The 26,130-nt window shown below is 37.7% G+C and overlaps 1 protein-coding gene and 1 long non-coding RNA gene across 2 annotated transcripts in view; one reads left to right on the top strand and one right to left on the bottom strand.

Annotated features, from left to right (window-relative positions):
• The window catches only part of ROBO1 (roundabout guidance receptor 1), a 659,452-nt gene that overhangs the window by 115,109 nt on the left and 518,213 nt on the right, over positions 1 to 26,130 (top strand). The window lies entirely within an intron of this gene.
• Positions 14 to 26,130, bottom strand: LOC138685689 (uncharacterized). Its single transcript, XR_011325065.1, has 3 exons — positions 26,016 to 26,130; positions 3,009 to 3,080; positions 14 to 89 (listed from the first exon to the last, which is right to left on the bottom strand). It is a non-coding gene; the product is annotated as an uncharacterized lncRNA (long non-coding RNA).

Here is a 26,130-nt window from a genome sequence, read left to right as displayed (position 1 = left end):
AAATGGTCACTTACAAGATGCTGCGTTGGGCATCCCTTCACACCCATCAGGATACAGAGTAGCTTTTCTGAAGGCAACAGCTCCTTCTCCTGTGACAGGATAAATGGATGTAAGCTGTGCAAAAATGTCCATGCAGGTTTTGTGTCCATGAAGGTACCCTTCCATTAATCTTGTAAGATAAAAAGCCATCTGGCCTATGGTTCTGAAACTTTCCATTAACTCTGTGGAAGGTTGCCTACTAGACAAAGCAACTGTGTGGCTTGAGAGTTCAGCAGGCATCTGCTGAAATACCAATCTGATGCACCATTTTACTTTTGTGCAGCACAAGGCTCAATGAAGTTTGGATCTGGGACCAAATAAAGGATAACAAGCATTAACTGCAAGGCAGGGGTTTCTTCTATAAGGCAGCTCAAGTTTTTGGCTTGGATTTGTTTTCTCTCATTCTGGAATTCCACACAATTGCTTTTTTTTCTTGAAAATCTTTTATCTTCTATCCTTCAAACAGTGCACTGCCAACTGCAAGATCACAAAACCTTTTGGTTTTAGTGCTCAAAATTGCAGCTGTCATTTGAAAAGATAGTTTTTCTGCATTCAGAGTAAACTACACCATTCCACATTACTGCTAATGTGCTCCTAAAGGAGCACCTTGTATTAACTGAAGTTTTTTCCTTTGCCATATTTTGACGCAGTGAACAATTTGGTACATTCAGATGTCTTACATAACCAGCACCACAATGAGTATTGACACACTTCCCTGGCATGAGTTAAGATGATGAAGGATGTGCTGTTAGAATATGCTTTAAATAAAAGGCACGGTAAATCCCTAACCATTTCTTTTAATGCTGTATGTTACCATAGGAGTTATTTTTGCTATAGGGCAAAGGCCTGATGGCAGGCATAGGAGTGATGCTCCGTTGTTCTTCAGCCCATAAATGTGAGTCCTGTAGAACAAAATGATCACAAAGAAACCAAACCTCTTAATCGGGAAACTCCACTGAGATGAGGACGTGGTGACTCTCTCTCTGCCCAGACACAGTGCTATGAGGAAACCACCCTCTCCTGGTCATCTGCATAGGGGGAACAGCTGCACAGGGACTGCTGGGGTCAGAGCAAAACCAAAGACCGCTTGTAATGTGTAACATGCGGGAGATTTGGCAGATCACTGGTTCTTTCTGTTCTGTGCTGTAAATACTTAACTTTTTGTACTGAACGTAGTTAGCCCAAATTGAAATAAGAGCACATCTCCCTTCCTATTTTCTCCAGCTGGCCCAAATGAAGAAACAGAGGGTTCCTTTTAAAGGACTCATGCATAACTACTTTAATGGAAAACTTTCTGATACAATATCTCTGTGGTCATCTGAAGTTGGCCAGCTCTAGGTGACAAAGTTGCTCCTGGCCTCTTTTGGAAAGTTATTGTCACTGACATGAGAATGTCTAGAAATGAATGGCTTCAGATGGTCATGCCTTAACTGGTCACTGTGGAGTATTTCAATAGCACTAATCATTTTGAGCTCAAATTTCATAAAGAGCAATGCCTGTGAGCACTATAACTTAACAGATGCATTATTAAGACTAAAATAGCTTGCTTTGTCTCTACTTTCTTGGTAATTGAAATTGTATCTAGAAATTCATTCTGGTACTTTATTCAAAAAAAACCCTTAATTCTACAGCTCAGTGTACAGCCAATATGCAATGTGAGAGGCAGAAGATTAACTTGTAGAATGCTAATTCATTGCTGTTCTATTAAGAAAATAAGTTTTACTCTTGTATAAGTAAGTAACAATTGTGAGAACTCCTGAGGCTGATACTTGTGATGCTAAAGAACTGGATATTTTGCAGTTTCTTTTATTGACTATAAATGTAGACTACATCCAGACTAAAGCCCTCCACCACCATGAGTGAAAAGCACTCTGGTCTTATTATAGTGATTTTCAGCTCTCAGGATGAAGCTTTCCTGGGCCTCTACAGGTTGTGTGGAATGATTTCATAACTATGGTGAAAAGGTTAGCAGATAATTTTTGTTACAGTTTTTCCTTGAGACTGTGTCCATCGCCACGGGGAAGTTTGTGATCTAGCTCCTGGGCACTGATAGACACAGGGTTAAATAGCTTCCAACAATACTGCTATTAGTGCTGCAAGCACTGGAGCCTGCTTGCACTGGGCACTGGCTGCCCAGAGGCTGTTGGGCTGCAGGGTGAAGGTTTGTTGGGTAACACAGATTATATACATAAATTCTCAGAGCTTCTCTTACTGTCGGTGAACTGTTCCATTTATGCAGCGTCTGCTGACAGAAACCTGAGTGGGAGGTGGTATTGTTTGTGTTATGTTCCCTAGAATTAGAAGATCTTTATGCTGAATAAGAGACAGAGTTATTGAACAGCTTAAAAAAAAAGAAAAAGTTTCTTTTTTAAGCCTTTCTTTCTCATCCTAGGTACGTTATTTTTCGTCTCTACCCTTGCCCCCCTTTGTGGGTAAAGGAGGAAGCTTTACAAACTGTGGGTTTGCGCCCATTGATAAATGTAATGAGTTTTGAGTGTCAACATTAAAGCGTTCCTGTCATCAGCTTGGTGAAACTGCAGTGAAATATGCAAGTGAAGGAGAAGAAACTCCTCCAGTTTCAGCCCGGCTGTGTCCCCTGCTAGGGTGCTGTGGGGAATGTTGATAAACATTGGGAAGGGCTGAGAGGTGGCAGAGGCAGGTGAGGAGCTGGTGGCTTCTGAGGGACCACAGAAAGCTGCCAGTGCATCTCTTTCGGCTTCTGAGTGCCAGAGGCTCCTGGCTAGGGGAAGCCTTTACAACTCTTCTGTTTTTGCATTCCCTGGATAAAGGAAATAAGCAATGCAATGGAAATTTTTAATAAACATTTCTAGTAGGAATAATATTTTACATCTCCCTCTGCCTCTGCTGAGTAAGTGCTGTTAGCTCCAATTATTCATTCCTAAGGAAAGTCTTCTAATTCATCTTTATCAGTACTCCAGGTAGAGGTGATTTTTTTTTTTTTTTGTTACCTGGCATGGCCGTGCTGTCACTGCTGCTGCTGCTTGGGCTAGTAGACATAACTGCTGCTGCGGACGTCGTGCCTAGAATGAAAGCGGGGTCAAGGTGGAGAGGTGAAAAGAATCGTGAGTAACCCGGGCTTTTCCTTCTCTTCTTCTCAGCTCTCTATTTGAAGAAAAATATTAGGCCTCATTTCACTGTGGAATTCTTCCTCTCTGGGAGGTTATTCTTTAATAATAACCTTAAGGCCATATGATTTTAGGTATTTAAATATGCATGCAGAAAGCACGGGCCACACCTTCTGTATGCTCCACACATCTGCAGTACAGTCCTAGATTTCACTGCAAGCTTTCTGAACTGCCTGGGCTGATGATTAACTCCTCTATTCCCAGAGAGCTGTAAGAGTTCCAGGCTACAATCAGCTGCACCTTTTCTATTTAGAATCTTACCATTTTGCACGCTATTTCAAATGTTAGCATTCATAAAGGTAGAGAATTTTACAGGTCTACTGTTTGTGTGAAGGAACCTTGCAACCACTGTGATTGTACTGGGTAACTTTATGGATATAAATGGGTAACTGCAGTTTAAAATCTAAAGATTTAGAAAGGGGGATTTAACGCAGCATTGCAGCTTGTGCAGGGTTTATCAACGCTGTACTTAAAAAGAGAAAAGAGCAGAAAATTAGAAAAGGAAAGTAGATGAGTCATGATAACATTTGGGAGTGAGACTTCCTATTGCATACAGAGCTGCTTGACTGAAATAGCCAGATGATTATTTTCATTTAAAGGGCAACTCAGTTCTTGCTGACATTATTCTTTTCCTGTCCAGCTATTTATAAATAAGCATGCCCATGATGGGCAACACACTATTATCATTATGCCTGTGAATATTTGCTGTGTTTTTTTTAGAAATACCTAGTTTACAAAAAGGGGAAGGAGTATTGAAAATGGAATGAAGGTTTTCAGTTTAATTCAGCTAAATGTGATGTGGTTGCTTGGAAAATATATGTGATGGAAGTCCCTAAAATAACCAGGAGTTGGAGGGGTGGCTGTTGGTATCCTTGGGTTGGGTATTATCTTGACAGTCATGTTATCTGTAAGCTGATCTACAGCTTGAGTAGTATTTGTTTTTTCTAAAGTACGAACATACATATAAATAAATCTGCCACCTCACTTGGTCCTCCAAATCAGCAGCATTAAGGAAAGAGGCGCTGAACTGAGTGGAACTGAGAACTGCCTCGTCCACTCACAAGTAATTTACATCTACAAAATACACTGCCCAAACTAGCAGGCTGTTAATGTGTGCATAAGTGATGCAGAAAAATAACATCCTACGGCTTATAAATATTTAAGCATATTAACTAATTATGCCTAAAAGAGCCCCTTAATTTAATGGATATGGAAACTGAGGCACAAATCTAATGAAACCTGAAATACGTTGATTGAAATTTTTCCACAGCATGTTTCTTGTGCAGTAAAAAGGTCTTCTAAAATATGTATCTGTGTATCTTCTCAAGTACTATCTTTTATGGAAAAAAAAAAAAAACCAAAAAAACCCACCACAGTTCCCAGAGTAAAAATACTGTATTTTCACTATTGATTCATTGATTTTCAGGTGTTTGAAAGTTTGTGATTCTGAGTATTTAGTCTGATTTTTTTTCTACAAAGAACTGAAATAGATGGAGATATAGATATTAATGTCTCACAAAAGCATTAATGAAGTTAATTGGTTTGGGGTGGCATTTAGCCACAATGAGTAAATTACAAAAAGATGCAGGAGTTGAAGAGCACCACATCTTTTGAAAATTGTTTTGCAACTATAATAGATCATTGAATGTCATCTGTCATTAGCTGTCAGACCTTGTGGATTCAAATTGCTTGCTTTCTTCTCTCAGGACAGGGAGGCTCTCAATCCAGCACATTAGCAAATTGCTAATATTTAGTTAAAGGGAAAACAGGGATGTAAATTAGTTTTTATATCATATTGAAATTTTGATACTTAATTTCTTAGAGAGATCAGCTATGGAATGTGTTAAAAGTTGTGGATCAGAATCAACTCTCTGAAATTAAGATAAGGTGTTTGGATCAGACTTTAATGTTCCTTTTATTTAAATATTAGCAACTAAGAGCAACAGTAGAGATTTTACAGGAATGCCATTCACATTGTATACTATTTGGCTTTGCTATCCATGATGTCAAAATTTGTCTAGTAGCAGAATGCAGATATCATGCAGAGCTGGATTCTGTAAGAAGTAGATAGCTCCTTTCTGAGAAAGGAGAAAGCCAAAATGATGTGTAATTGTAGTTGATGGATACTTTGTTGGTTGCTATTAACATTGTATATTTGCCTGTCAGTTGACATAGTACTCGAAGATGTTCTTTTGCTGGTTTATTTTTGCACATCATAGATAAAATACTAATAAAAAAGACTCCAAAAAGGCTTGTGATTGTGTAACATATATATTCATTTAATTGGGTTACACTTAAATTGCATAACCAAAGCAAAAAAATATGACTTTAAATGAAAGGGGCCATAGCTGGTTTTTGCATCTCTTAACAGGAATTTTCACTAAAGCATTCAGATGTAGCAGTTTAGCAATGCTTTAAGAGTATTTTGTATTTACGATATAGAGACATTTCAAAATACTTTTGCTCCAAGTGGTCTTTTAACAGATAGTATAACTGCATTTCTTTAGGTTCGTTGTGATGCTTCTCCAAATATGATTGATTATGGTATAGTAAGAGGCACAATGAGTTGCCCAGAAAAACTGTCGTGATCCAAGTTCTAGCCATGCGTCTCAAGCCCAGAACCGAAGTGGTCCATCAAGGACCACAACAAAACTTTCATTTCTATGAGTGGTGTTTGCTTTATCTGAGCTTACACCTCCTTGGATGAAGCTTTGTTCTTTATTTTCCCATAGAAGGGTCTTGGAGCTGGGAAAGTTGTAGCCTAGTTCTACTCCACCACAGCTCAAATGAGCAAAAATCAGATTTGGGGAGAGTGGGGAGAAATAATAATTTCTGACAAATACAACCACTGCAACAAAAAAATAGTATGGAAGGAAAATAAGGGGATTTATTCCCATATACATCTGTACTTTTCATTATAACAGTATCTGGGTGGGGTGGGGGAGGAACAGCACGGGCTTATCATCATGGGAAATAATACAGAAAAATCTCATTGTTATTTTAATAGTGAAGTGGCAATGTATTAAGAGTGTCTTACTATCCCTCAGAAAAACTGTATTATAGAGTAATACCATGGTTATTATTAATTGTTGTATACTGCATACAACGTTTACATTGAAGACTATACAAGCATATTTTCCGACATTTATAACTTTGTATATTTATTGCTGCATTATATGTAATTTTCTTTTTTAGGAAATTTTAATCAAAAAGGTTTGCTTACTCTGTGAATAAAATATATTTTCTCATTTTATAGAGAATAAAATTGTAATTTCATGGGCAAGTTTTGGATGTCATATATAAAGATCAGAATTTAAAGTTGTCACAGAGTGAATCGCTGGAGCAGACATGAGTCTTTCATATTTTTGGTAGAAATAGAATTATGAAGTATTAAGATTTTACAAGGTGTTAAAATTATTCTTTCTATTGTTCAATTAATTTTGCATTTCAGGCAAAAAGCTTGAAATCAGCATCATTGTCTTATTTACTATAGTTGTCACTAGGAATATCAAATGCTGTATTCTTTGTTTAACCATAGTTATTATTAGGAATGTCACTAATATATCACTAGTAAAGAAGAGTGATACCTGTTCTTGCTGATTCTTTGTATGTTGAAATGTATGTATGTATACACATATGTATACATACATAAGTGTATGTAATATACACACACATACACTTCCTAAAAGCTCTATAGCTTTCTCACTTGAGCACGAAGGGACAAAATATACTCTTGCTGAACCAGGATGATTGTAAAAATTTCCTAGAGTTGTTTTTTGTGAAGAACTGATTTTAATGGAGTTTTAGTATTTTTAACAGAAATTGTGTGCTAGGGAAACATCTGAAAGAGAAGGCCTTGCAGTAGGACTGACTCTTGAGAAAGGACTGACTTTTACTTCAAACTTTTACTTCTGAAGCTTAGAATATAAACGGCATGCATGCATCCTGGGGGCTAACAGTATGCATGTGTGCAGGCCTCGCTCCTTTGGAGGAAATTTACGTAGGCAAAAGGATGATCAAGAAGGCAAACCACACAGTTTCAGGATTCAGACTGTCACTCTAGAGCAGAATGTGTTGTGTATTTGTGAACATTGACTTCAATGTTCAAAACATTTTACAACTCGAACTGATAGAGAAAGAGGGTAAAAGTAAAATGCTTATTCCACACTAAAGGTCTCTGAATAGAGCATAGAGCTAATATTAAGGTAGTAAATATTATAAATATTTTGCATAGTAATGATAGCTTCTTATAAAGAATTTTATCATTATTATGGTCTTATTTTATAATTACTATATTCTTCATGTCTTGTTCTAAAGTACAGTTTCTGAGTTTTGTCCCTAATATACACAACCTGAACATAGAATATGCGGGTTCAGGAGAAGAAAGATAATAAGGTCATCAAGGTTTTCTTAGAAAAAAATCTAGCAACTAGAACTAGCAAACCCCCCAAAAAGTCAGCATATATGTGATATTCTTCTGGATTTCAGAACTATCAAGCTATTCATAGAATACAGTGAATTAGGAAAGGTAAGAAATATTTCAGTGTATTTGTTAATCTAATCTAGTGATACATAAATTACTGTATAAAAATAATTTATTTATTATGTTCAAATTTTCACTTTTAAAAAGTAAATGTGTATATACATATATAAAATAGCAAAAAAATATTGGTAAATAATTTTCCACTGCTGTCCCCCTACAGAAAAAAAGCTTACCAAAACAAGGACCTTTTTTTGTCTGGACAATAAATGTATTTAATTTTTCAGATTTATTTAGAAGATTTATTTAAATCTAAATTTAGATTTATTTATTTACAACTTTCAATCCCTTAAGGGATTTATTGGGACAGAAAGCTTTAGGATTCCTGTAACATGTGTGGTAAAAAGTAATACAAACAATTTCCTCTGATTACTTTCAGTATTCCCATAAGCTTCTAGTGGCTAAGGAATTTCCTTAAAATGATACTTATAATCATAATTTACTTTTTGCTTTCTTCAGGGTTCACACTGGTACCTGCAGCCCGTTTGGTATATCTATATGACTCAGCTAATGCTGAGTCATCAGTCTGACATTTAATGAGGGTACATACAGAGCTATTCTACTGTAAAAGCTTTAACAATCTGCTGTTATGGTGCTAAAAGCCCATCAGCAATGTAGTAGCCATTTCTCAGTTAGTCCTAGTCCAGTGTTTTCTAGGTAGAGTAAATATGCTGAAATTCTTTACTTATTTTCTGCTAAAAATGTTGTATTGCTGTTCATTCATCAGTTGATAGGTAGTGAATTTATTATGGTATTTGATGCTCGTAATTTTTACGTATCTTCCATTGATAAAGAAACACTGTGCTAATCCTGTTAATGTGAAATTTAGCTGTTTCCTTCCAAGTTTCCTCAGACCTGTAGTGATTTAGACAAGTTGAAGTGTGCATTGGGGTTAAATATTGGAAGTTATTCCATGGTTTCTATTTGACTATAATCAGATACATACGTCCTTCACATAGTTTTTGTAAGAAGGAAAAGAAATCTGGTATGTGGCTTTAACTTTGCAAATCCATGAAAAAAATATGGATTTAACAGTAACGTTGCTGCCTCAAATATAAATATGCTTGAAAAGAACAGGATCAAAGGCAATGTTGAAAGAAGCTGGGAGGATTATCTTCTGACTGAAATGCTTTTTAAAAAAAATCTTTGTTTACAGTGTTAAGAACATGGTACGTCTATCTGCTGTTTCCATGAAAAAGTAATCTCTGACTCCAAACCAGACCCAGGTCCATAGGTTAGCGCCGCGAGCCCAGTACATACCCGTCGCTCACGCCTGGGAGGAGGTGAAACGCCTGCCCTCCCTGAGACCCTCTGGAGCGGCCCGTCCCTGCCCGTCACGTCCCCACGCCTCCTGCCCCACCGGGCAGAGAGGAGCATCCTCAGCTGGCACCACAGGTCCGGCACCTGTAGGTCAGAAGCACTGCCTTTGTGGTGGGTGCAGAGACCAAAGGTGTGGATCCGGCCCAAGGCGTGCACGGCTCTCACCCAGCCCAGAGGTGAGGGGGGCGGCAGGACAGGGGGCAGGAAAGGGCAGCGTGCTGGCGCGCCAGCAGTCACTGCGATCCAGTGGCATCGTGTGCTGCAATGATCACGGACATGCTTTTTCCAGGAGGATTTTTAGGATGAGGTGGGCCATAAGGTTTTGGGCAGATGGATTGCTCTGCAGTCACCATCTTACCGGGGAGCCATTAGCCCTAACACGACACTGCCCAGGCATGTCACTGGCCGTGTGCCCATCTCTCGGTGACCGCTGGGCTCTCCAGACAAATAGCTGCTGCGAGCATGCCATGGGCAAGAGATTAATTTCTCCGCCCAGATGAACTCTCCTGGCTTGATGTAAAAAAGTGTAAGGTTGAGTACACCTGCTTTAGATTGCTAAAAGTAAGTGTTCTTTTACAGGAACCAGCAAGTTCCTTGTCTTACATAAAAGAAGAAAAAATTTGTTCTTCTTGAACTGCCACAGAGTAGTCTTTGATGTTCAGATTTGCTCTTTTGTTACAGTATTTAACCCTGACATCTATCAAATAATCAAAATGTGCAAGTTTGCTTATTAACGTTATTGTCTTGTACTACATGTTTCACTGGAAGCTTTAAACAGAATCCCAAGCCAAAACCATTTAGTGATCTTTGGTGTCAAAGTGTAACGAGAAAGGTTTAATATGGCCTTTCCTAACCTTGAGGTCACTTTCTAAGTAGGTTTTTTTCTGCTTTCAGGTAGTTGTATTTCTTGTAAGAAGTCTTGTTTCACACAATGCTGTCTTAGAGGTTAGTGTTTTATCACAGACATTTTAACGTCAAGTAACTTGGTATCTAAAAAGAACTATGAACAGAAAAGGTAGTTGCCTTTAGATGCTGGAGACTTTTTTTCTCCTTGAGTAGATTTGGCTGATAAGGAATGCAGAATGGTGGAAAGAGAAATTAAGAGGAGAAGGAGAGAGATTTTAAAAGGGAAAAAAAGAAGAGAGAATTAGAAGCAAACAAAAAAGTGAGTTAAATAGCTGAAGGCTGAAGGAAAGTAAAGAAAAAGGAAAAGAAAGATAAGAAGGAGAAGAGAAGAGGATCTAGAAGGGCATAAAACAAACTACTTCGCTGTTACCATTTAAGTAATTTGTAATTTCCCATTGTGCTGGTTTTGGCTCCCCTGCCGGGGAGCAAGCGAGTGAGCGAGTGGCTGCGTGGTGCTTAGTTGCCAGCTGAGGTTAAACCACAGCAGTCCTGCAAACTACTTGGTCTGTACTATTAACTTCAGTGTCCCACTTTCATCACACTGTCTGTAGGATCTAGGAAATGACCTCTTATGTCGAGAAATAAATCTACTTAGAACTTTAATTTGTCTAAGTTATGAGGATAAAATGAACTGTTTTATTTTAAAATTGCCTCAGTAAGATTTTACGGCAGAAACTGAAGTGAGATGACATTGATTCATAAAAGCATAAGGATTTCAGAGTAATTAAAATTTGGAACATTTGGTGCTGCAGGACTTTTGACCTTTAATAAATTTGAATGGAATTGAACTGAGTTTCAATATGGAGTGTACCATACGATAGTCAATGAAGCTGCTGTGAGATTACATTTCTGTAAGACACTCCACAATTTCAAGAGAGCCCTTAAATGGTTTTGAAGTACTTATATGAAGAGAAAAAAGCATAATTTGTGTGCTCCTATTTGTTCTGGTTTTGTGTAAAATTCTTTAAGTATAAATTTTTAGAAACTTTATTCTTCATTTATTATTTCTGAATAACAACAACAACAACAAAAGTTCTTTTTGTAGCTTAGTTATGTTGAGATATAAATACCCATTTCTCTGTGGGCCTTCCTGTACCATCTCTTAAAGCCAGCCTGTGTATATTCTCCTTTAAATGTATTTGATGATAATTTCTTTTTATTCACTCTGTAGTCAAGTCTTAAAACATTATATGTATTTCCTAACACCTAAAAGAGTAGCTTTATTTTTTTTTTTATTTGTAACTCCTTATTTTAGCCAGTGTCTAAGGATGATGGAAGAGTTAACACCATTCTCTAAATGAAGTCTACTAAAATCCTCAGTGACTTCATTCCCTTCTTTGTTCTCCTTATCTTAGGTAGTCAGGCTCCCCAATAATTCATCTCCCTCTGCCTCTTTGCTTGGTGATATATGGAATCATTAGACACAAATATCCAAACAGGAACATGAGGACCACCCAGTACCTAGATAAGAAGTTTATGGTGCTCCAAGTCTGCTTTTCTGCCAAGAGCACCATTACTAACTCCAAACATCTAAAACCAGGATTAAAAAATCTCAAGATGTAGAAAAGAACAGTAAAGAACCCTCTTGTTCCTCTTACGGTGATCTTACAGCCTTGCACTTGCACTCAGCTCCTCCATTTTCAGGCTGTTGCCCAACACAAGGAAGATTCAAATAGTCATCGCTTATCTGCAGGGCCTGGAGCTGTAACTGGGACACTGTCTTGTGTCCCACTGCTAAGGAAACCGCAAGACATGGGCAGCTAAATGAGACGCAGATGCATTGCTTACTAACAGGGGAAAAACATCTCTGAATCATGGCACTTAATATTTCTCTTCAAGGGATGCTTTCCTTTTGACGAGCTTTGTCCTCTTCTTGTGAATCTGAAGTCCCACTGTCAGGCTACTTTCCCAGCAAAATGAAAGGAGACAAGGACCCTCAGTTCCTCCCTATCCCTCCAGGGAACAGCAACTGGGACTACAGCAGTGCTGTGTAGGAAACATGTACTTGGGAGTATCTTAATCCCTTCGTCTCCTGTGTTCATTTCACTTCTGCCTTATTCTCATGCTGCCTTCTTTATCACATACTTTTCTGGTGCCCCATTTGTGATTTTTTTTAAGCTTTTTTCAAGCTTTTCCAATCTATTGCATCTTCTGTGGTACCTTGTGTGAGTGTTGCCAACCCATGTGGCAGGCAGTGAGACCTGGGCAACCAGCTTTCCCATGGAAATGAGCAACCTGCTACTGCTGTTGCAGAATCTCAAATTCTTGAGATTTTATTGCTGACTTCTTGAAGAACTGGGGACTTGACTAGTATTTCCACCATCAGAGTTACTTTATGTGGCTCTCTGAAGTACCTATTGAATTTTCAGCAAGATGAAGATTTTTGCGTTGCAGGTTGAAGCATCAGAAAATCTGGCTACCACTGCGTAAGTTCAAGTTAGAACACAGCAGCGTTTCAGGGCTACTTGTATTGGCCGAGAGAGACGTTTTAGCCAAAATAAAAAGCTTTCCTTTTAATTTTTATTTTTTTATGAAAGTCTTCATTTCTGTATCATGAGTTGCATATACGTGGTTCTACAGGGGGCTATTTCGTTTACACAGATACTGTAGGTGATGATGCTTGTGCATACCTGTCTCAAAGCTTCAAGAGAGAGCCAGACATAGGAATCCATTGGCACCCTCAAGAGTTTCTTAAGACAAAAAGTCCTTTATCTTTGCTTATAAAGAAGGCTTTATGTTTTTTCTATACAACAGTTTTCCAGAAAACAAGTATAAATTTAGTTATTAGTTCATTTTATTTTTATTTATTCTAACAAAGGTCATAAATATTTTTCTGATGTTCCATTTGTTTGGTTTGTTATTTGTACATCCTTAAAAATGAATGGTTGCCTGATTCATCACTGTCGCACTTGAGGTCTGCCCTTCAGTGAAATTATTGCTTTATAATATTAAAATGCTGTACTATTGATGTTATAAATCTGATCCTATTGTTACAGATGAAAAAAAAAATTCAGGATTACTTCTTAGACAATGAAAGAATACATGAGATCATTTCTTTGCCATAACTAGTTTTACTTAGTACTGTGATACAACATCTTCTGTTTTTTCTGTGATACAAAGACAACTAAGGCAAAATGCCATGAAACGTGATTTGTGCCCTGCAGAGTGCTTGGAATATCAGTGTGTTTTTACTCAAGATTGAATATGATATAAAACAAAAACAAAACAAAACAGAAAATTAGGAAATTCACATACAGCAAGAGTAGTGAAGCCTATTATCTCACACTGGATATTTTTAGTATCTTTAAAGACACATGCATATTTTTAATTCCTTCCTCTCCCTTTCTGTCTGTCTGTAGTGCAAACCTCTGTCCTTGGCACCAATTTTCCTGTCGAAAGGGTGCTTGTAGGGTCTCTCTCTCCTATCCAACCTCCTGTTTTCATGTGACATGTACGATCTTGGTGTCTCTGAGAAACTCCATGCTGCAGGGCTCGGTAGGAATTTGTGCAAAATAAACAAAAGCCTTTTTCAGTTGTGAACCACATACTTGAGTGGAGGAAGGCACTGACCACTCATAACATACTAAAAGTCTGTATTTGAGTAATTAATGTGAAAATGGCATGCATTTAAAAAATCTACACAAATTTAAATCTGGAGTAATACTGTGCAGTAAATCTTTGTGTGAAAAATCTGTCTGTAATGAGCTGAAAAAAGTAGCTGCTGCAGAAAAATACATTTATTTGCTATTCTTTTACATATGTTCAGAATCAATCAGTTTGCTACTCTCAATTACACTGCCTTTCATCAAGGTTTTTATATGTTACAGCCTACCCAGTGGACTGAATTGTCAGGCTGGGAAACTACCCCTGTGGAATGTTTCTTCTGACATATTGCAGTCCAGAAAATGGACTTGCTTTTGCTCCCTGCATTTTTATTTGCATTTTCTCCTTAACAGGCTTTGCTGAAAGGAGCTAACTTTTCGAGGTCTTACTGTCTTTCGTCCCTTCATTCTTGCTCTCCTCAAACAATTCTTGGCTGTCACACAGTGTGCAGAGAAAGTCCCTTCATGTTTTGGGACTACCTGGGGTATCTTTCACCAGCGCAGGATGAGGAGGCACATGGACACTCTAAGCAGAAAGAGTCAGTGAGGAAGAAATGTCCCCCAGATGCTGACCCTTCTATGTGCTGAATCAGAGCTGAGGAGGCTTCCAGAATTTACCTAAATCCTTAGTTATGAAACCCATTTTTCTCAGAGAGATTTCTGCGACAGAAACACAATGCAATACAGAAAAAGTAAGGTATTTAATAAGAAACAGATGGGGCCTGGGTATTGTTAATGGAGAAGGACTACTGTTTTGTGTAAAGAGAAGCCAACACGTAACATTAGGAATAAAACCAGAGTAGGTTACAGGACATTATAACAAGATGTTAGTTTAAGGCTTGGTGGTTTAGATATTGCTTAAAAGAATGTCTTTTTAACTTACTCCGTCCACTATGCAGTCTATGTGTTTGACTTCATTAAAAAGAAAAAAACACAAAACAAAGCAACAAAACCACAAAAACTAATACTTATATATTCCAATATTCCAATTTTTTTGTTGTTTCTAGTGCTTTCAATATAATTTTGCAGAAATACTCTATTTCTTTCTTAACACCAGTTGTCCCTTTACAACAATATCCAAAGATAATATTTTTCTCACAATCGATTTCTGGTTGCTTTAACATCTGTTGATGTGATTTATTAATGTTCAGGTATCAATAAAGATACTTTTTTCTTTTTTTGTGTGTGTTCAGCAACATAAAAAGAATCTAACTGCATGTTAACTTGAAAACAAAGTCTCACTGACTTAGCTTTTCTTTTTTCTTAAAGACCATTGGGAATATTACAGTTTTACATGTCAGCTACTAATGGTTTTATATCCAATATTTGATTTAAAAATCACATGGCCCTGAATAGTAGTGTTTGTTTTTTTTAGCAACGCCTGCTTAGTTTCATATAACACTACGACATTAATGTCTTCTTTTTAATGACTGTAAACATTTTAGTTTGCATTTTATACGCAGTACCTTTAAGCTTTAATTGAACATCTGATAGTCTGTGTACATAAGCACCTCCCAGATAATGTGGAAATTGTAGACTGAGAAGCAATGATGCTATTGTGCTGGTGGATGCAGACTTTAGCATGTTTTGTCAAATTGTCTCCCAGGAGCGTCTGCTGTTTTTCAGAAACCCTTTTCATATGAACTGTTAGAGAAATATGAAAATGATGAGGCAGGTGCCAAAGCAAATCTTTGACAGGTATTTTATCCAACCCCGATTATAAAGTTCACACCTTTTTTTTTTTTAATCTTAAATATTAAAATCTTAAACTGTGAGTCTGGTAAGGTTACATCTCTGGCTTTTGATATATGTTCAATCTATTATCATACTTCGTAAGTACTATCCATCATTCTGCTGCTGTAGATGCTTTGGCCTATACTATATCTTACTTTTGGGAGATTCATGCTGTAGCTGGAGAACAACAAACACTATTGATTTGTTTTCTGACAGATTCTTTGGGAAGTTCTCCCCCTTTCTTTCTGTAGCTGCAGCACCTTCTACTCTGTGAAAATGTGTATCATCAGAATGAACCAATTTTCCCTTTCTAACTCATTGTCACTACTTAATTTAACTACAGGAATCATCGAGGGTCACCTAACAGCGCTGCATCAAAAGGCAATTTGAAGAGTTAGTTCATCCTGGGATTCAACATTTTAGGATGGTATTTTATCAAAAGCATTTTGTTTCTGAAGTAGCCCCAGCCCAAGAAATGTAATCTAGCAAGGTTGCAGCAATTGCAGTATCTAAAGACATTAATTGATCCATTTTCTTCACATCACTACCAGGTGCTGTAAGTAGTAGTGTTTGCTGTCTTTATTTCATGGATGAAGTCAATGATAGACAAAGTGTGTATGAGAATTTGCAAAAGCTACACACAAAATTAGTATTTTTGCAGATTCTTGTCTTGTAGTTCTAAGCTTATGAGAACATGGTGTTACTAAAAAAAAATGATATATTGATATGTCAGTATATAGTGCAAAGTCTATATATGGGTATGCTCTTGTACATGTCTTTGGCTCTAGATATATTTTATGATGGTTACTGACAGTGTTGCCATATGTTATGAGCAGCTAGGGAAATAGGGTCAATCCAGAAATATCTGGGCATATGTCATCTTTTGGACATTGCAGCAGAAGTAGAAAGCAAATATGATTCTGGATTAGCTTAATCATTTCTTTATTGATAAAACTGTTCTGACACAGGTTCTACGTAAAAGTTCTAAGTAATCTAGGGCATATATATAGCAGCATGTTCTCTCCTGCGGTGCGAGAATGCTTTTTAGTACCTAGTTCTCACAAAGACAGCAGCTCATGACAATGAAGTTAAGCAAGGGAATAAAATTTGAAGTTACAGTTTCAGGACTTAAGCAGCTCTGAAAAATCTACAGCAGCTTTTTCATGATGGAGGAAAACGTGGGCTGTAGCGAATCAAATGATTTAATGTTTTGTTTGGAGTCCAAGAGACCAGATGTATAAGTCAATTAAGGTAGTAACTATATAAGGGTGGTATTTCTATACAAGCTGAATTTAGCCTAGCTATCCCAAAGCTTCTCAGCAGAGTTTCCTTTGAAGGAGCCAGTAAGGGGAGCCTAGGGAAATTAACCTCATTAGGCTGAAGTTTGCCTTTGGACCACTCGAAGTGCAACAACATTTTTGGACAACATGTCTGCGCTATGGTCTTGGGATCCTCAATAAAACAGAAAGTGTCTTAGGAGCCAAGAACTTGTCTAGGGATACATAATTCCAGAGCAGCCAGGAAAAGGAGTCTCAGCAACAGAGAAAACATGTAATAAGGCATGTTTCTTAGGGAACTGAACGCTTACAATCAGATCAATCTCAGTGATGTGAAGTTGAAGATTTCAGTTACACAATAGTGTACCGAAACCACCTTAGAAAATCTGAGTCTCTGTGCTCTTACAAAAAGCCCTGCTTTACATTTAGGTACTAGTACTCACTAAGCAAGAATAAGGTACCAAAGGGTAAATCAGGCTTAAGACTACACACAGCTGCCTCCATCAATTACATAGAGAAGGAAGTATTTAAAAAAGTAGAATCTGGTGCTAAGTAGTCTGCCAAGTAGAACCTGGTCAATGGTTGAGTAATTACCAAAATGGATGAATTCTTTTGTGACAGATCTTGAAAACAAATTTATAGTACTTGTAAAGCACACACAGCAGCATATATGTCTCTCACATATACCAGAAGTGTTTACTTGGTACTTTGATAACTGTTACGTTCTCTAGATAAAAGAAGTCACAAGCTATAAACTAGGTTCCCTTAGTATGGTGAAATGAGGCTCTGGAATAAAAAGAAGCAGAAAGAAACTTCTCATTAGTTGGTTACAGAAGACCTGAATACATATATTTCAAAACATGCTATGTTAAATGTTAGGATTAAACCTCTCCTGTTTAGAAAGAATTAGACAAATATAAGTAAAGTAGTAATACATCTGCATGAAATTTTGAGATGTGACATCAGCCTGTGCAGCTATTTTTTTCTCAGCAGCTTCCATAGTATATGTGATTTGTTGATTTTTAACTATGAGAGCAATCTAGTTGCATGTTATAGCAACTGACTTTTCCTACAAAGAGGAAACAGGCATAACAGCTCAGTTTTCACCATTATATCAGAGCAATAGAAAATTGTTTTGTTAGGAGTTGGCAAGGTCATTGTCGCTATTACCAATGAAACACAGATTCCAGGCTCTTCTGTGACATGTTTCGTATCACTCACAGGATTAGCTGGCCTCAGTGGAAGGCAGGATAGAAACATCTCATTCAGCAGAGAAGTATTACAGCTGCTTTAAGCAGTACCTTGTTATAATACCTTTGGTTCTGTTTAGCAAACACACCTCCTTAACCTCCCCAGTTTAGCCAGTCTGACCCCAAGTTTACCTGATATGACACTTAATTCTACTGTTTTCTTGGAGTCAAACTGTTATAAGTACTCGCCTGAGTTTTGATCTTATATAGATACAGGAAAATAGAGCTCAAAGGCCAAAGTGTCCTATATGTATAAACAGAGGTGGAGAACATAAACAACGCCAGCTGTGTTCAGCCTGACAGCGTGTTGCTGATTATTTGTAGAGCTCTTGGAAGATATGTTGTATTCATACAAGTATGATATTTTAAATAAAGATGTCATTGTCTTGCAGCTGAGTTATACCTATTTCAGAAAGCTAGCATTTGGGTTAAAATCAGAAATTACCAAAGAATACACTGAAGCAGCCAACTACACTGAATGTGATTTCATGCTCAAATAGTCAAAATGCTACTAATGCAATTGTTGATGAGCACTCCCAGAAAATGCTAGAATTCAGATTAAAAATCTAGTATTTAGTTTGCATTTGCATTATCCAACTGCCTTTGATCACACAACACTTTTCCTGCTTTGTGCATATTCATAAAGATGTGTTAATGCTCTTTGCTTGCCACTGTGTTGTTACTACAGTACTTCAGTACAGCAGTTACAGACTCAGGCTGTAGTCCTGAAGTTGGGGGAGCATTCAAAGAATAAGTCATCATTAGATTATTTCTTTTTAAAAATATACTCTTTTCTCAATCCCTTGTGTCAGTGTAAATGCCTGACAAAATTTCTGTGGCTCGTTCCATATCACTTCTGTGTTTTTAAAGCCTTTTGCAAACTTTTTGCACTTCTTCAGCCCTTTTACACCTTGTGCTACAGTGTCTATGCCTATGGTAACTCAAGTGGTTTTACCCATTCAGAAAAATGCAAATATCTAACCTAACATTTAACTTGTGCAGTTTAGTTATCTCTGCACCCTCACACAGCACATTCTTAGGATACAATTTCCAAGTTCAGGGAAAGAAGCATATTTTGAGTATTTAGTGCATAATTTCCATGTATTCATACAGTAAGAGAACCAGTACCGTCCCGAGGCAGGTGGGCACAACTACTTACTGAGACATATGCCTATGGTAGATTTTATCTTCCAGACTACACCTGCTCCAGTTATTCAAAGGAAACATACTTGTGTGCTTACTAACACAAAAAAATAGTTCTTTCACTCAAAATGGATAGAGGCATTTTTGCTTAATTAAAATGAAGCACTTTCATGCGGGATGGCAGCATGGAAAAATACCAGGATCTCAGTGGTGAAAGTTCAGAAAAGTTATTGGTTCTTGGAAAAAAGGCACTAAAAGGGAACAGTTGTTCAGTTTTGCCTCTGGTCTGCTACTTTTGTTCTTATCAATACTATTCATACATTTCTGACAACTAACAAATTCATTTAAGAGTTAGAAAGTACAGAGATGAGACTGAAAGGAATATTGTGAAGTATTTAAAGAGTATTTGTTAAGAACTTTAAGATTCTTGGAATAATTCACTGTAGAATGTAAGGCACATTTATTTCAGTAAGATACTTTCATTATTGTAAGAAAGTTTGTTTTTTCTTTTGCCCTTGGCCTTACTGGTTTAGCTTTATAGTAAAATGCTTATATAAAAGTCCCCCAAAAGTTCTTAATTTTGAAACTGTAAGTGAGAAAACATTTCAACTTGGACCTGAGCCATTCAAGCTACATGACTGTCAACTATTGTTATTCTGGTGATTTGAAATCACTCTTAATGCTTCACAGGTGACAAGAAATTTTGCCTAATTTGCAAATGCATGCATAGGTTATAAGTTTGAATTTCAGAAGGATGATCAAAATGATGTAGAAAAGCTCCATTCATGCATTAATTCTTTTAATGTAGTTATTTATGTGTAGTATAAAGTTACAGTAAAAATCTCACTTTGTACAGAATAATTATTTAGACAGTTGCGTTTTAACATCAGAGATAAAGAGCCTTCCAGAATTCCGCTGCAGAAAATACCTCACTGTGTTCTCATCTCACGGGAAATGCAAGTAGTATATTTAGTGAGATGAGTATCAGTAGGTACTGATCTTAAAATAGTACTTGCACTTTTTAGATGAGTTTTGTATACAACAGGATTCATATGATCATCAAGTCCCAAAGCAACGATTGGGAAAGGAACGGTTTGGGAAGTTTCATGCTTAAGGGTAGTCAGCTGCCTGTCTGTACAGGTTGTGGGATTTAAATGAGTAGTGAGTTTGTGCATACCTATTTATGAAGGAGAATGAAAGAATGGTGTTAAATTGGCCAAGGGTTTTGATTCCCTGCTATGAATTATCTTGAGTCCATCTATGGAGAGAAATAAGTGTAAGAATACCCTTAGACTGAAGTAATAAACCCCTACTTGTCATACTCAAAACTTGCATCTGATTTCAATAACTATTTAATATATTGTCACAGATCTTTAAATTGCTTTTATTGTCAAGAGTTCAACAGGCAAATGTGCAAAGTCAGGTGCCATTTAAAGTAAGGAGAGTAGCTGTCTATCAGAAACATAACTATTTCTGGGCTAGTTCTGCTGCATGTGAGATGAGAAATGATAGAATAAGTGGAGTGTACTCCAAACTACAGGGCAGAAAGAGGCCCCTTCCTCAGCTGGCAGAAATGAACTTAGTGATGAGATTGATTTGTACCAGCTGTGGATCTGGCCCAGGGTTAGAGAGGAGTGGGATCAAAGACAACAGCCCATTAGCAGTCTGTTCTTGCTGAAATTAAGACTTTGGAGTTACGTGGGAGCTGAAGGTATGTGTTACAGAATTGGTTTGTAGAACGTGAGGATATTTTACTTATGAAAATGTCGTGTGTTGCTTTTTGGCTTGGTGGCTTTTACTGTCAGCTTTCTAGTCTGAGCTTGGTTTGGTCTTCAGAAGGTTTTTTGTTAAGTCCAGTAGCCCCAGTGGTGATGTTTAGCTGGTAAGTACTTGTAATCCAGTCTGGACAGGTTACTGTTGAACTGCCCTGGGAAGTGGATGAAGTAGTCTGAGGAGGAGCAAACCTTAATATGTGTCTCGTTGGCAGGGAGAGGAAAACACTGAGATGGGAACAGGTTGCCCAAGTAGTTTTCCCTGAGGAAATAGTAGTATTGTGGGCTTTGGCCTTGAGTTTGTAACTTAAACTGATATGCAAAGACAAAGCTTAAATAACTTTTTTTTTTTTAATTTATTGCTGTTCTTTAATCCTCTTTCTCTGTGTTGTTTGAGTTTCTGTGGACAGTTTTTGATTTTGTGTTTTGGCTGGGTTTTTTGGTTTTTTTCTTTTTATTGCAGTCTTACATTGGTGCATGGCTCTAGGTGTGGTGAGGCTGACAGTTTAACACAGCACATAGCGTATCACTAGTTCTGATCTTGGCAATCGAGAGTCAAAGCTTTTCTTGTTATCAAGTCCAGAATATCAAAGTGGGTGAACTCGTGTTTCTTCCAAAGCTTTCCCCGCTGGGCTTTAGGGAAGTGGTTATCTAACAGAGTTTTGAGTCTTGTTGATCTTACTGAAGTGAGTAACGTTGCTGAAAAGCAGAGGAACCCTTTTGATTACAAGGGACTGAAGGGTACTTGAGGTTTTTTTCTGTCTGAAACATAAAATTGTGGGCCTGTTGGCTGAATAAGCTACATACAGTTCAGTTCAGTCAAAGTCTTATTTTGCCATTCACTGTAAGGTGGGTAAATCATAATTGCATTTAACTTAATAAGAACTGCCAATTATAACATATTCCAGATTATTTTTTAACATTCTGTAAAAATGCAATTAATAATTGTGCTAAAAGTTCTTAAATGATAATGCATGGTGTATTAAGTTGCTAATATTGTGAAGCTATGGGAACAGTAATCCTTACTGTACTGGAAAATCCTCCATTATCCTTCCTACAAAAACATTCTTCAAAGAAGTTCAGGGAGGTAGCTTCAGAAAACTGTGGTTTCTTCAGGTTTGTTGTTTTCCAGCTAAACAAGGCATGTTGGCAGATAATTGGTTTGGGCATGAAGTTTCTACATAAAGATGACTAAGGATTTCTTTAGCAATTATCTCCTGTAACAGCAATTTGGGATTACCAGCTGGTATTTTGTGTGTTGGGTTTTTATGTTTTGTTGTTAATGTCAACAGCTGCTGTCTCAAAAAGCAGCCTAGCATCTCTCTAAATGGTCAGTGGAGTCTTGTGAGCATGAGGTTGCCCCACATACTTCTGAGGGGTGCTTGCTCAGTAACCTAACCTTCACCCTGAGGAACCATGCTTTTTGCTTGTGATGATACTGAGGCCACTTCAGTCTTATGTTTGGAATCACTGCTGTTCTATGGGGTGTGTGGCACCTGTGTGGGCATTACCACTTTGCTTGCTGGCTTCAGGGCGGGGGGGGCTGTAGTGGTCTTTTTGCATACAATGTGATTTTTTGCAGTGCTTATGTTTAGCTAAAGGTTTGGGCGTTTAAGTTCAAAATTACAGTTCTGAAATCATGTTTCTTACTAGCTTGCAAAGCACACTGTGGTATGCTTACAGGCCGCAGTGCCCTTTAATTCTGACATGTCTTTAATGCTGTCAGAACCTTATTCCTGACTATCTATATGCCTGTAATAGCTTTAATGTATCAACATTTTCTGTTAAGTATTCACACATGTGAAAAGTCTCTATTGGAACTAAGTATTTGGCCATCTTGCTCTATGGAATTAGCTCACCTGTGGGAGCATAGGTTCCTTGGCTTAAAGTAAATTAAAAAATTAGATTCATAACACTAGCAAATATCACTAGCCTATCTGCCAGTTTGCCACGAGTAAAAGGGGCAATGAGGGCTGTTTACATGTTCTGCATCGTGGTGGTTACTTTGTCACTTTTGGATGCTACTTTGTCTTTGATCCCATTAGCAATGTAATTAACTCTTGGAGAGCTTCATTTGGTTGGGGGAGGGAATCTCCTTCCATTGATGACAACTGTCAGCAGCCTTTACCTTGTTTTACATTTGAAAACGTACCTATTGAAAACAGTCTGAAAAACCTCTATGTGAATAATGTGTTTAAAGCTAAGGCAGATCTCTTGGCTCTGGCAAACAAACTCTAGGAAGCTGTAAATCAAATATCAAGGCCAAAATCTCTGCTGTAACATGAATAATACCAAGTTTTTATGTTAGTTTTGTGAAATCTTACACTAGAGAGACCATATCTTTCTGAAGCAGATAGCATCACTGAGCTAATTCAAAGGGGAAACTGAGACCTGTGAAGATATGGCTATTGTGGAAGTAGACAAGGACAGAAAGACTTTGAGGACGTACCTGGGACTTGGCTTGATGAGGGAAATCCAGTAAAAAAAGTTCCTAGGTGATTGTGGCTTTTAATGCACTTGCAGAAATAGGCTAGCCTATCCTGAGATGCCACCTGTTCTATGGCTGGGGTGAAAGTGTGTGAAATAGTACCTGATATCCTTGGAAATGCTTTAAGAAACACAAGGCAGTTCAACTATAACAATGCTGGTTTTAATTGTCATTTTACCTATGAGCAGGGTTCACAGTTAAATTCTATCTATAGTTGCTACAGAAGCAATTAAGAGAATATAGGCAGCACTTTTTAAGATAATATGATCTTCTGTCACTGCAGCATTCTTTCATAAGACTTGATTTTGCTTTCTTTAGTACTGAATGCTAAGTGAATTTGGGTATTAAAGACCATTTCTGATGAACTGTGATGAAGGGCAAGATCCCTGGTCTTTAGTGCTCCCCTTGCACTGTCTGGTTGATATGAGGAGTGGAAATTAAGGATTAGGGTAGGAATGTAGGCACAGAGGATTGCGCTTCATCTAGTGCTTTCAGTTGTTCTGGTTAAGATTAATATGTACAAAATATAGGTCTGGGGCACACTGTCAAGGAGCTGGTACTTGCTGGGAACTCCTCCAAGTGGCCTGAGCAAGGAGCTGAATGTAAGCTATTCCATCCTGTTAGCATAAGTGGTGCATTCTTGCAGCTGTAACAGAAGAGCTATTTTCAGTGAAATTGGAATAAGCAATACATGCAGTAGTCTTTGAAGAGTTAAGTTTTAGCTGTGATAAAGACAAATTGCTTGTTTCCTTATGACTGGATTATAACAATAAGATTGTAATGGTGAGCTCAAAACAGCTTTAGCTAGCTATAGGTTATCTTCTTCAACACATCCCCACTTTTTGCAGTTCACTGTTTCCTCTGTGAACTTGATTTTAAGTGAAACTGCAATGCTGGGAAGTGCTGGAGAGCTGTGGAAGTTGGGCTCCCTGCTCCTTAGTGTTATTGCAGAAAGTCAACTGCTCGAACATGAGCTCACCACACTACAAATTTTTCAGTTTTTCTTTTGTCTTTTCCAGATGGCTGAGTAATTGCCTGTTCTCTTAGGTATAGAGCCTTGTGAATGATTGTCTTGTTGCTTGCCTGACAGATGCTAAACCTGCTATAAATTAAGTTGTCTACTGGTTTTACCAGGCGAGTGGGGCTGCATTAGTCAATAGTTGAGCTAATGGAGAAATAGAAGGAAGAATGTGGAAGGTTCACTGGAACATGAACTAAAAACTTGGTCCTGGGAGCCTTCACAGATTGGGTTGGGTTTGGGTTTGTTTTGTTTGCCACTGATGATTTTTTTTTGGTGGAAGTTGATGCAGCTCAAGTGGAAAAGTCATCCCAGATTTCTTTCTATTGCTGCTTACTAGATGGAGGGCCAAAGAATCAGCATGAAGGAGTTGCCTTTTTGCAGGTTCCAGTGCTACCCTTTGCTGATACAAGACATATTATAGTGCAGAGCTGTTGGCTAAGCTTGGGGAAACTGGGTCAGTATACTGTTCTCTGTATGTATGGCCACCTCTGGCAGGTATTTTCTTGCGTGCATGAGCCTGTCTGCTTAGCTTTGATAAGATCATTGAATAGCCATGGTAGTTCCTAATGAGAGCAGAGGCTCGATGCATCTGAATTGATGGTCTTCAACTTGCTTTTGTACATCTTCAAGTTGCAATACTAAAACCACTGACTAAATACTGTGAAACTTTCTTTCACATAAGTATTATCAAGTCAAGGACTTAATATTCAATGTTTAATCACGCTTATAATGTCCTGTTTGTCTACAAAACAGTTGCATTCTGCAGAAGGCATTGATTAAACTTCATTGTGAAACTATTTCTGTAGGTTTGCTGTTTCCTCAGCTATGCTTTTTACCAAGCGCGTCATTATCCCTTCCACAACAGAACCTTCTGGAAAGGAGCAAAAGCTTTAGGGGGGAAAGGCGGGGAGCTTTTGTCATTTTAAATTTCTCACAGATTGCTCAGGGTAGCAAAACAATGAATGTTTCATTATTACCACAATAGATTAAAACATCTGCAATAAATAATGCTGATGGCTATTTGTGATGGCACGAAGTATTGTTTTTGTTCTCTTTTATAAAATTACAGCTCGTTAACTGTCATAAAGCAAAGATACCATAAATAAAACAACTAGTAGTGTTTCATTTCCCAGAAATGTGAAAGCCTGCTGGTTGGGAACTTTGAAAAGTTTGTTTTCACAGCTGGAACAGTCAAATATCTGAATATGTTGGGGTCTGTCACTTCTGTGGCCAGAGAAATTATGAGGATTCAAACAGTTTTGTTTGTCCTCTTCACAAGGCTAATATTGCTCTTCTAATCACAAAGTGCTTTTTATTTAGCCCAGAAGACACCTGTATTGATCAGCAAGTGTGTGTGTGTATATATATATATATAAGTACAGCAGTAATTATAGAAGGGTTGTTATTTGCAAAAAGTAATTGGAAAACTCTGCCTGAGTTCCACTATGCTACTAACCATGGAGTAGTTTCCCAGATATCCCCACATTGAACCCAATAACTCGTATTTATAAAGGTGTTTCAAGAAAAGGCCTAATCTTAACTGCAACTTGTTTATAATAATCCAGTTGGTCCTTCATCAGAGATCACCTCATCTCACCTGAAATTGCAGCAGTTTTATATCCTCTCAGTTTTCAAGTTCTGAGAATAGACTTACAGTGGCCCACTTACCTCACAGATGTGCAATGATGTAACTTCAGATTTGTTTCCAATTTATTTGCCATAGAGAGCTTCTAGAGGAAAAAAGTTCATTTGAAAAGTAAAATAATTAGAAACATACCTTGTTGTCTCAAATTCTGAATGATAGTTCAAGTTTCCAGTCCCAGATTTTATCCTGTGAGGCTCGGTATTTGTGACAGATATAATCATGTGGTAGTTAGGGGATAGCTAGGAAT

This window comes from Haliaeetus albicilla, chromosome 6 (assembly GCF_947461875.1).
Source record: "Haliaeetus albicilla chromosome 6, bHalAlb1.1, whole genome shotgun sequence".
Lineage (NCBI taxonomy): Eukaryota > Metazoa > Chordata > Aves > Accipitriformes > Accipitridae > Haliaeetus > Haliaeetus albicilla.
This window is presented reverse-complemented; position numbering and strand designations above follow the sequence as displayed.